Genomic DNA, 10743 nt, shown 5'->3' with positions numbered 1-10743 from the left:
TTATCCAAAAACTCCATAAACACCTTGTTCATCATGTTCATGAAATAGGCAGATGCGTTAGTCAGACCAAATGACATAACGGTATACTCGTATAGCTCGTACCTTGTGGTAAAAGTTGTCTTAGGTATATCCTGCTCTCGAATCTTCAGCTGATGTTACCTGATCGCATATCGATCTTGGAAAATACTTTAGCTCCTTTCAACTGGTCAAACAAATCATTGATCATCGGCAGTGGGTACTTGTTCTTGATCGTCACTTCATTCAACGCACGATAATCAACAACCATCCTCAATGATCCATCCTTCTTCTCCACTAGAAGTACCGGGGATTCCCAAGGTGACGAACTTGGTCGAATGTAACCTTTATCCAGTAACTCCTTAATCTGATTCTTAATTTCCTCCAAATCCTTTTCAGGCATCCGATACGGTCGCTTAGATATTGGCCCTGTGCCTGGCAAAAGCTCAATCAAAAACTCAATGTCTCTATCTGGTGACATGCCTGGCAACTCATTCGGAAATACATCGGGGTAATCCTTCACCACTCGTAGTTCCTCCTGTACAACTCCTGATAAGGAATTCACTTGAGTCCTCTTCGGCACATGCCGGAATACATACTTGATCCTTCTTCCTTCTGGGGTGGTGAGCATAATTGACTTACTGGCGCAATCAATGTTTCCTCCATACATTGATAGACAATCCATACCCAAAATCACATCCAACCCTTGTGACTCCAAAATTATCAGATTCGAGGGGAAAACATGCCTACCTTTGGTCAATGGCATCTGAAAACATCCTTGGCTTGCCATATGCTCCGCTCCTGGCGAGCCTACTAACATAGGTGTCCTAAGAAGTTTGGTTGGCAACTTATACTTATCCACAAATCCCCTTGATATGTATGAATGCAATGCACCAGTATCAAAAAGAACGATTGGAGTAAATGACTTAACCAAAAACTTACCTATAACTGCATCTGGCTGCTCTTCAACCTCATCCATGCTAACATGGTTCACTTGTCCCCTGTTGAAAGGGTTGGGCTTCTTCCCAGAGCTTCCATTGCCATTTCCATTCTTTGCTTCAGAACACTCGGTGGCGTAGTGTCCATTCTTCCCGCACTTGAAACAAGTAATGTGACTTAGATCCTTCTTGGCGGGCGTTGCTGGGTTGGAACGGTTCTGACTGTTGCTTCCTCCATTCCCATTCCCATTCTTGGGGCCACTATGGTTATGCGAACTTCCTCCATTGGCATTATGGCCTCCATGGTTATGGTGAATATGTCCTCCCGAGTTCGCAGTAAAACGGGGCCTCTGCTGAGCTCCTGAATTGTACTTCCCTTGTCCATACTTCCTCTTGCGGCTATCTATCTGCTGCTGCTTCCCTTCAATTATAAGAGCTCTATCTACCAACTCCTGGTAGTTGTTGAATGTTGCGACCATCAACTGCATGTTCAGTCCATCATTCAGTCCTTCTAGAAACTTCTCCTGCTTAGCAACATCAGTTGCTACGTCATCAGGGGCATAACATGCTAAGTTACTAAACTCATCCACATATTGGCCCACTGTGCGTCCTCCTTGGTGCAAGTTGCGAAACTCGCACTTCTTCATGTTCATAGCTCCTGCTGAGACGTGGGCACACTACTAGGGAAAAGCCTATACACAGAAAGTTACTAGTAGCGAGGGTTAAAAACCCTCGCTACTACTACTTACCAGTAGCGCAGGTTTTTAAACCTCGCTACTACTAAGTTGATAGCAGTAGCGCGGGTTTTTAAACCTGTGCTACTGGTAAGTAGCAATAGCGAGGGTTTTTAACCCTCGCTACTACTAAGCGGTCTCTACCGTGCCCCCCGGGACATGCCATAGTAGTAGCACGGGTTTTTAAAACCTCGCTACTCCTAAGTTTGATAGCAGTAGTGTTGGTTTTTAGCCCTCGCTACTACTAAGTGGTGCCATAGTAGTAGTGAGGGGGTAAAAACCGCGCTACTACTAAAGGTCCCATTTTCAAACTCTCCCCCCTGGATCTCTTTTTTAGTTTTTTAAAAAATAAAAGAAAATGATGAAAATGTCAAAAAATAAAAGAAAATAAGTTTCCCATGTGATATGTGGTCTAGTTGTTGGGAAAATTTGCAAATATGAATTTCAACTTTATTTGCAAAATCTCTCGAGAATTTGTAAAAATGGGCATAACTTTTGCATACTAACTCGGATGAAAAAGTTTTTTATATGAAAAATCATCTACTCAAAAAGTTACATCCAAATTTAACTGGTGGAACCTTGTTAAACATTTTCAAAATCCTCAAAAACCAAACAGAAAAAAGTTATGGGGCTTTTAAGATCTAGAGTGGAAAAAATCGAAAAAAATTCAAACTGTGTGGTCAAACTGTGGTCAAACAATGGTCAAACTAATTATTCTAGAATATTAGTGTTACTAAATAATTATTTTAGTTTGTTTTGAATTTTGGTCAAATCTGGACAAACTATGGCCAAACTATGGTCAAACTAATTATTCAAGAAATATTAGTGGTACTAATTTTTTAGAACAATAGTTTCAAACTCAAATAGTGAAATGTGTGACTTGATGCTCAAGCTAAATTCCTGAGGTTAATAGGATTGACATCTTACTATTGTCAGGAAAACAACAAGTGCAGACTTGGAAACGAGGGAGAATAGAACCCGGAAGTTAAGCGTGCTCAGGCTGAGTAGTGAGAGGATGGGTGACCGTCCGGGAAGTTAGATGATTTGGAATGATGAGGGGTGATTAGTGATTAAATTGAGCAGCGATGAGGGGTGATTAGAGATTTGAGGTTAAAATAATTCGGAAATTTGAAAATTAGGGGAAAAAATCAAAATATTTTTTTGAAAAAATTCAATAAAAACCCGCGCTGGTAGTAGTAGCGCGGGTTTTTACCCACGCTACTACTAAAGGACGTAGTAGTAGCGCGGGTGGCACCCGCGCTACTGCTATACGTTAGCTGCAGCGCCTTATTAGTAGCGCCGGCCCCCGCGCTACTAATAGGCCCAAAACCCGCGCTGCTGCTAGGCTTCTCCCTAGTAGTGGCAGTGCGGAAAGCCTGCTGAAACTGATCCCATGTAATAGTGTCAATGGGGTAAGTGGTTGTGAAATTCTCCCAGCATGATGGTGCGGGTCCATCAAGCTGATGTGCGACAAAACGGACTCTCTCTGCGTCTGTGCATCCTGCAGTGGTCAGCTCCCTTCCAATCTTGCGGAGCCAATCATCTGCAACAATCGGCTCAGTGCTACTAGAGAACACCGGCGGATTCAGCCTTAGAAAATGGGCTAAGTGATCAACAGGTGGTGGTGGTGGTGGGTTGTTGTTGTTGTTGTTGTTGTTGTTGTTGTTGTTGCCTTGGTTCTGATTCTGAACTATTAGCTGCATCAAGGTATTCTGCTGCTGGATCAACTGAGTGAGCTCCGGTGGGAAAGCAAATCCATTGCCACGTCTCGGAGGCATCTGACGGGTTTAGAAAAGGTGAGAAAATAGAATAGAATGAGGTCTAAAGGGAAAACACTACCCATATGCACGTGAGACAAACATAATCATATCACTTCAGTCAATTCACGCAAGGGATTATGATCGGTCTAACTATCATTACAAAAGTGCTCGGAGTATACTATATTCATGGGGAAAGACCACTACTGATATGGTGGTTGACTAGAAGTTTTGATCGGAGGAAGACTCCATGATATCTGCTCCAGCTTCATCAACATAGTCATCATCGCTATCGTCGTTATCTGAATCAGTGTCATTGATAATGATGTAGTACTCCGAACGAATGTCCTAGGAATGGTCGTCATCTCCTCTGGGTGCGGGGTCTCCCATGAATACTCCTAGCTTCCTTGTCAGGTCGTCGTTCTTCTCCACTAGTATCGTCATTTCCTCCTCATATCCATATTGTGTAGACTTGAGTTCCTCCTCTAGCTCTGTAATCCTGGTCATTGCCTTCTTCAAATATATCATGCCTGCGCACATCTGGTTCTCTTGGCGATGAATGTGCTGGTTTAACTCCTGGATGAAAGCTGCAATGGACCTATCCCTCCTGGTGCTGATCATCTCCCATTGCTCATCTCGGTGCCCACATATTTGGTAGATAGTATCCTTAATATCCTTGTGATAAACTTCTCCAATGCGTCCCATGGCGATGTGGGCTGCCATGCTCTTTCCTAGACTCCAGTTTGGTGCATCAATGGAAAACTCTATGGGCTCAGTGACTGGCATGAACGTCCTTCCTGGAACTTGAACTCGAATCATCCAACGCTCCTCTTCTAGTAAAGTGGCGATGTAGGTCCTGGTGAAGCTTGGTATTCCGATGTTCAGGTACCTAGTAACTTCCTTCAAGTGTCATCCAAAAGGAGTGACTTCATCCAGTTGTGTAAACATGTTCCTTGAGTCCGCCATCCTATAGAGTAGAAAAGGGAGAGGAGTCAGAAATGAGTAGAGAAGAATGACCTATGGTTTTAGCTTAGTGGTCGTGTCCTACGGTCAGCGTGTGCTCTGATACCATCTTGTAGCGACCAGACCTCAAACAGTCTAGTCTCTATGCATCAGTGTGATTCCTGTATCAGTAATGCTGACACATACAATACTTGAGGATTTATAACAGAGTTTCAATCACACACTTATTACATCGAATGTCTCAAAAGAGAACTTATTACAATAATATGGCTCGACCATCTAAACAAGATAACACTGAAAGGCTTGGAAGATAAAGGGAGTCCATCAACTCCAACGGCATAGCTGAGTGAACAACAACGACCTATGGCACCTTACTCGTCGTTTGAAAAGTCTGCAACATGATATGTTGCAGCCCGAAATGGGTCAGCACATGGAATATGCTGGCAATGTAACACAAAGAGTAATGAACATAATAAATGCTATCACTACATGCATATATGTATGGTGGAAAGCTCTATGGTTAAAGTTTTGCATAAAGCCAATTTTTCCCTACAACAAAGGAATAAATTTTATTTAACTATCATGGTGGTTGTTAAACATTGAGAAGGTTCCTCCAACTCAATCCCAATTAAACAATATCATTAAACCCAACAAACTAATTTAGAGTGATGAGATCAACATGATAATCCAAGAACTAGATACTCAAGATGTCCATAACCGGGGACACGGCTAACAATGATTAGTTTGTACACTCTACAGAGGTTTGCGCACTTTTGCCCACAAGACTCGACCTCCTCCGTTAGATTTCTTGCACTACATGGTGTTTGAGAAATGGATGACCGAGACACAGTCTTTCAGAAACATTTACTCTTTACTCTGGGTGGAGAGTTACACCTACTTTCCCCTACATCTGCTAGCCCACCACTAAAACAGGTGATGCAACATACTCAACTATGCTAGAGCCCATAATAGCATGTGGCTGCACATGGAAGTTTCTAGCATGAACAATCTTATGATCCCTTTGAGCTTGGGTGGCGAACCGTAGAATGATCACACCGGTACTCGGGATATCGTAGGACAATACTTGATTCTCCAGGTGCCCTGATAACCACTGGGTTCTCCAGGGTGCCTCAACCAATCCACCCAGATGTGTATTTAAGTAGCCACCTTAAGTTAACCATTAATTCACAATACTCACATCTGTCATGGATACACTCACCCAATCCACGTCTACAAGCATAGCATAGCAATCCTGAGCATAACGTAGAAGTAACTCCCAAAAGTTTGATAATAAAAGGGCAATAGGTTCTACCTCATGATCTACTTCCCAAACCCACATGTTAAAAAGATCCTAACCATGCAATGTTTGAGGATTGTAACTAATGCATAAAACTTGGGTAATAAAGGGGTATGATCAAAGTGTTACTTGCCTTGCTGATGATCCGCAAAACCTAGGGACTCGTAGTAGCACGCTTCGCACTCCGGGAATTCTATCGCAAACAAACAGTAGCATACATAAGCACTCAACTAGAAGCACGGGTAAAACTCAAATAAGAAGATCTAACCAGAAAGTTCAACTGAAGAACTCCGGTTTGCAAAAAGAATCAAACCAAATGGAGCAAGGAAACTCAAACTACGAAAGAAACAAGAATCATTTACTAATCTGGACTAAAGTCAAATTTTACAGTACCAAAATCTTGTTCAAGTTGGTTAAACAGAAAGAGGGCTTCGAGACGAAGATCTAGGCGCTTGTTTCATCTAATTTGGATAAACGAGCGAAAAGTTAAACTAGATCGAAGATTAGGGCAGAAATCGCGATCGAAAATAACCGCAGAAAAACCTGGAAAATAAAAACGAGACAAACAGGCTAACGAACGAACGTTCGCTGTCTGCGACTAACCGGCGAACAAGTTTCGTTAGAATGAACATATGGACGAACGTCCCCTAACTAACTAAACCAAAAAAAACCGAACCGACCTAATTAAAAAAAACTAGAACTAGGGTTTTTAAAAAAAACCTGAACGGTTAATCGAAAAAACCAACGAACGGCCGGCGGCGGCCGCTACCTCCGGGGAGGCTCCGAAGGGGCGGCGTGGCGTCAGGGCTCCGACGGTGGCGAGGGGCGACGGTGGAGCGGGACGAGAAGCGACGGCGCGACGACGGCGACCTGCGGGGCGGCGGCGGAGCGTTGGGTGGCGGGGTGGTGGGTGGCGGAGAGGGGCGGCGGCGGCGGGTTACTTATAGGGGGTCGGGGTGAGGCCGACTTGGGGGAGGGGGAGGCACGGCGACGCGGTGCGGGCGGACTCCGGCGAGTCCGTCTCGCGCACGGGAGGGAGAGGCGGTGGTGCTAGGCGGGCCGGCGTGCTCGGTTGGGCTTCGGCCCAGTCGAGCGGGAAACTTTGTTTTTAAATAATTCCGCCAAACAGAAAGAAAATCCTAGAAAATAAAAAATCCTAAAAATGCCAAAACAATTTTCACCGTCTAAATAGAATATTTAGAACAAAGTGAACATTTTTCTAGCCTAAAAATTGAATTATGAAAACATGCATATTTTTCTAATTCAAATAAAATAGAGATAAAACTCCAAATAAAATACTTATTTGATTTTAACATTTTTCCTCCAATATTTCTTTTATTTTGGATAAGTCATTTTATCCCCTCTCTTTTATTTTGAGAATGGAAATATTTGGAGAGAAAACAATTGAAACCAAAATGATCCTTTTTTCAATATTCGAGAAAACTCAAATATGAAAATAAATGAAATCCCCAACTCTCTCCGTGGGTCCTTGAGTTGCTTAGAATTTCGAGGATCAACCAAAATGCAATAAAATATGATATGCAATGATGATCTATGTATAACATTCCAAATTGGAAATTTGGGATGTTACAGAAGTCAACATGTTTAGTGTCATCCGCCGACTTAAACTTGAACAAAGGGTCCTCCTATGTGGTTGGCTTCTTTAAGGGGGTCATATCCGTCGGGTCGACATTACTTTATAGAACTTCAGCTCCTTCGTCGCAGAAGCAGACTCAGCATAGGCAGCGTCTCCTTCTTCACACTCCAAAGCTATCTTTCTGTCTCGATGCACCGTGATGGTACCCTTACAACCTGCCATCTTAAGCTGCAGATAAACATAACAAGGCTATTCCATAAACTTGGCATAAGCCGGTCATCCAGACAAGGCATGATAAGGGCTCTTGATCTTGACCACCTCAAAAGTCAATTTTTGGCCCTGTAGTCATACTCGTTACCGAAAACTACCTCCAAGGCTATCTTACCACTGGATACGCCAACTTACCGGGCACCACCCCATGAAAGACTGTAGAGGATGGCTTAAGATCTTTGTCACTCAAATTCATACAGCAAAAAGTATCATATGAAAGGATACTACTGCCCCCATCCATGAGCACCTTTGGATTACTCTGATAGCCGGACTGCTGCTGCTGCTGATTACCTTGATTGGGCTGTTGATTAAATCCTCCTTGATTACCTTGGCCTTGAAATCCAGAATTTGAACCGCCACCTCCAAAGCCAGGCCCATGAGAGTCGGATCCTGACCCGCCGTTCGTGCCATGATGGTCCTGATAAAGACCGGAATTCCTATACTCCTTCATGATGAAACAATCCTTCCATAAAGGAGTAGCCAGCTTATCTTGAGAACCGTGCTTTGGGCAAGGCTGATTAATTATTGCCTCAAGGTTGCACTTTGACCCGCCAAACCGGGGCATTGATCATTTCCCCTTACGACACTGATTGTTACTCTGCGTGTTGGTATTAGCCACAAAATATGAACCACCGTCAGCTTGCTTGGCCTTACCATTATTGCCCTAGTTTTGACCCGCCATATTATGTTGTTGTCCTTTCCCATTACCATTCTTCTTCCTTTACCAGACTTCTCCTCATCAAACCCAGGGTCTTTAGTGTTATCAGAGTCGGCATATTTGATGAGAGCTGCCATGAGCTCCCCCATGTCATTTAAGTGGTGTTTAAGTCACCCTACCTTCTGTTTGAGGGGAATGAACTGGCAGTTTTTCTCCAAAATCAGGACAGCTGGTTCAGCATTGATGCTTTCCGATGAGTGGATAATAGATGAGACCCGGCGGACCCAATGGGCAGTTGACTCATCTTCTCGCTGGATGGTCGATAATCGACAGAGGCTGCTTACATGTATCTTTAAAATTCTCAATGTAACGCGTCTTCAATTCAGTCCATGAGTTGATGGAATTAGGAGGCAATCCCTTTAACCAGGTTCGAGCCGGCCCATCCAACATCATGGTGAAATATTTGGCACACACAACATCATTAACATCCAACATATCCATGGCTAGCTCGTAGCTCCCAATCCAAGCATTTGGAGGCTGATCCGCAGTGTAATTAGGTATCTTTCGAGGGCCCTTGAAGTCCTTGGGCAAGCGCTCATTACGCAGAGCAGGCACAAAGCACGGCACACCCACTATCCTGGAAGTCACTCCGGCTTCTATGGATGTTGGTGGATTCAACTGAGGTTGTCGAAGAGCCGTCAACTAAGCCATCAGCTCCGCCTCTCGACGCGCATGCGCCTGATCCGCCTGATTTTGAACATCTTGATTACCACCGTCCCGGTGTCGATGTCATTCACTGGTGGAAACCGCTGACGACTCAACACGCCAGAAACCGCTGGCGACTCAACATGTCGGTTGTAACTTCGACTCGGACACGGAGTTGAATGGATTCGATCGCGGCTGTAGGAGTAAGCCGCCTGCTGGGCCACCGCCGTCTAAAGAAGTTCCATAGCCTTCTAAGCCTCGGCCACCGCAGGAGACTCACCTGTCATTGGGAGAGCCACCAGCCGTGATGTTGTGGCAATCATGTTATCCAACGGGTTAGAGAAGTGACCCAGAGGTGTTGAGACTCGCTGAGGTGGGTTTAAGTCACGGGCGGGTTTGCTGTGCGGGGCTGAACCGCCGCTCTGGTCCTAGGCGCCTCAGGGGGGCCGGGTCACGTCGGGTGTGTTACTCGGTCCTGCCCCGGGTGTATTGAAGAGATTCCTTGCCTCAAACTCCAAAGGTAGATGACTCTGGTATCTCCTGTGAAAAACGGTGTTTGATGCATTCTGATCCAAGCTTAAGCGAAAAATTTATGCTTGAATCCGTTGTGATTCTGCATCCAAGGCAGCTCGCTCTGTTGCTATCCTAGCATTCTCGGCATTAAGATCCTCCTTGGCCTCAGCTATCTCATCCTGCAACTTTGCAATGTCCACATTATGTTGTGCTTGATTCGCCGGGGTTACCTCTGCAATCAGCAAAGTTGCCAAACCCTCCAAGAGTTCGGATAAAACTTGAGCTGGTAGGCGCACAGGGTCACCTGCCCTGGTTGTCGCAGCGGCCGTAGCACCAGAGGTCATAGCCGAAGTGGTTGATGAATTCAAAACTTGTTGCGTGCTAGCCATGAAGATAGCTGCCCTGATCAGTGGCCCATAGGAGTCTGGAATATTGTCACCATCGGAACAGCCCCCGAGCCCGCCGTCTTGCAATTGATAGATCAAATTGGTCTCGCCGGTTGAGGACTCATCATCTGAGTAGATGGTCGTCTCTCCTCGATACACAGAACCTTCCTCGAAAGCCGCCCCATGAATAAAGCCAACGAAAGCACGCTTTCGGGCGGGTTGAACCTTGGTAGGCCTTGCACCCTGAGCTGTTTCAATGACGCCAGAGCTGGCGAGCGGCTCAGGCTCCGGCTCTTCAATCTTGCCGATGAAGACGTGGATTCCGCCAAAGGGGACCCGGTACCCATATTCGATTGAATCAGCCTCGGGACCCTAGACTGCATTGTCGATGTAGATGTTGCCGTGGCGACTCTTGGTCATCCGACACATGGCATATCCCTTGATCCCTAAGAAGCTGCCCTTCAAGAAATCGAAACCATTGTGCTCTGGCTCCATAGTGGGCGCCAACTGTCGTGGACTTAACACGGCAGATGCCCTAGCAAAAGTACTTAGGTGTGGAGCCATCGCCACTAGGTTATCTTAAAGGGGATGAACTGGACAAAGGACACATAGAGTTTACCTAGGTTCGGCCCCCCTCAAGGAGGTAAAAGCCTACTCCTGGTTTTGGTTGTATTGCTTGTGTCGTGGAATTGTCACGGCAGATGCCCTAGCATAAGGACTTAGGTGCGGAGCCATCACAATGTAGTTAGCTTGAAGGGGTTAAAATGGGACAAGGGACACAAAGATTTTACCGAGGTTCGGCCCCTCGCAACGAGGTAAAGGCCTACTCCTGCTTTAGGGTTTATTGCTTGGGTTTCGATAACCAGGGAGCGAATACGCTTGACCTAGTTCTCGACTTGTTGTTTCCTAT

Source organism: Triticum aestivum, chromosome 1B (assembly GCF_018294505.1).
Source record: "Triticum aestivum cultivar Chinese Spring chromosome 1B, IWGSC CS RefSeq v2.1, whole genome shotgun sequence".
Taxonomy (NCBI): domain Eukaryota; kingdom Viridiplantae; phylum Streptophyta; class Magnoliopsida; order Poales; family Poaceae; genus Triticum; species Triticum aestivum.
This window is presented reverse-complemented; position numbering follows the sequence as displayed.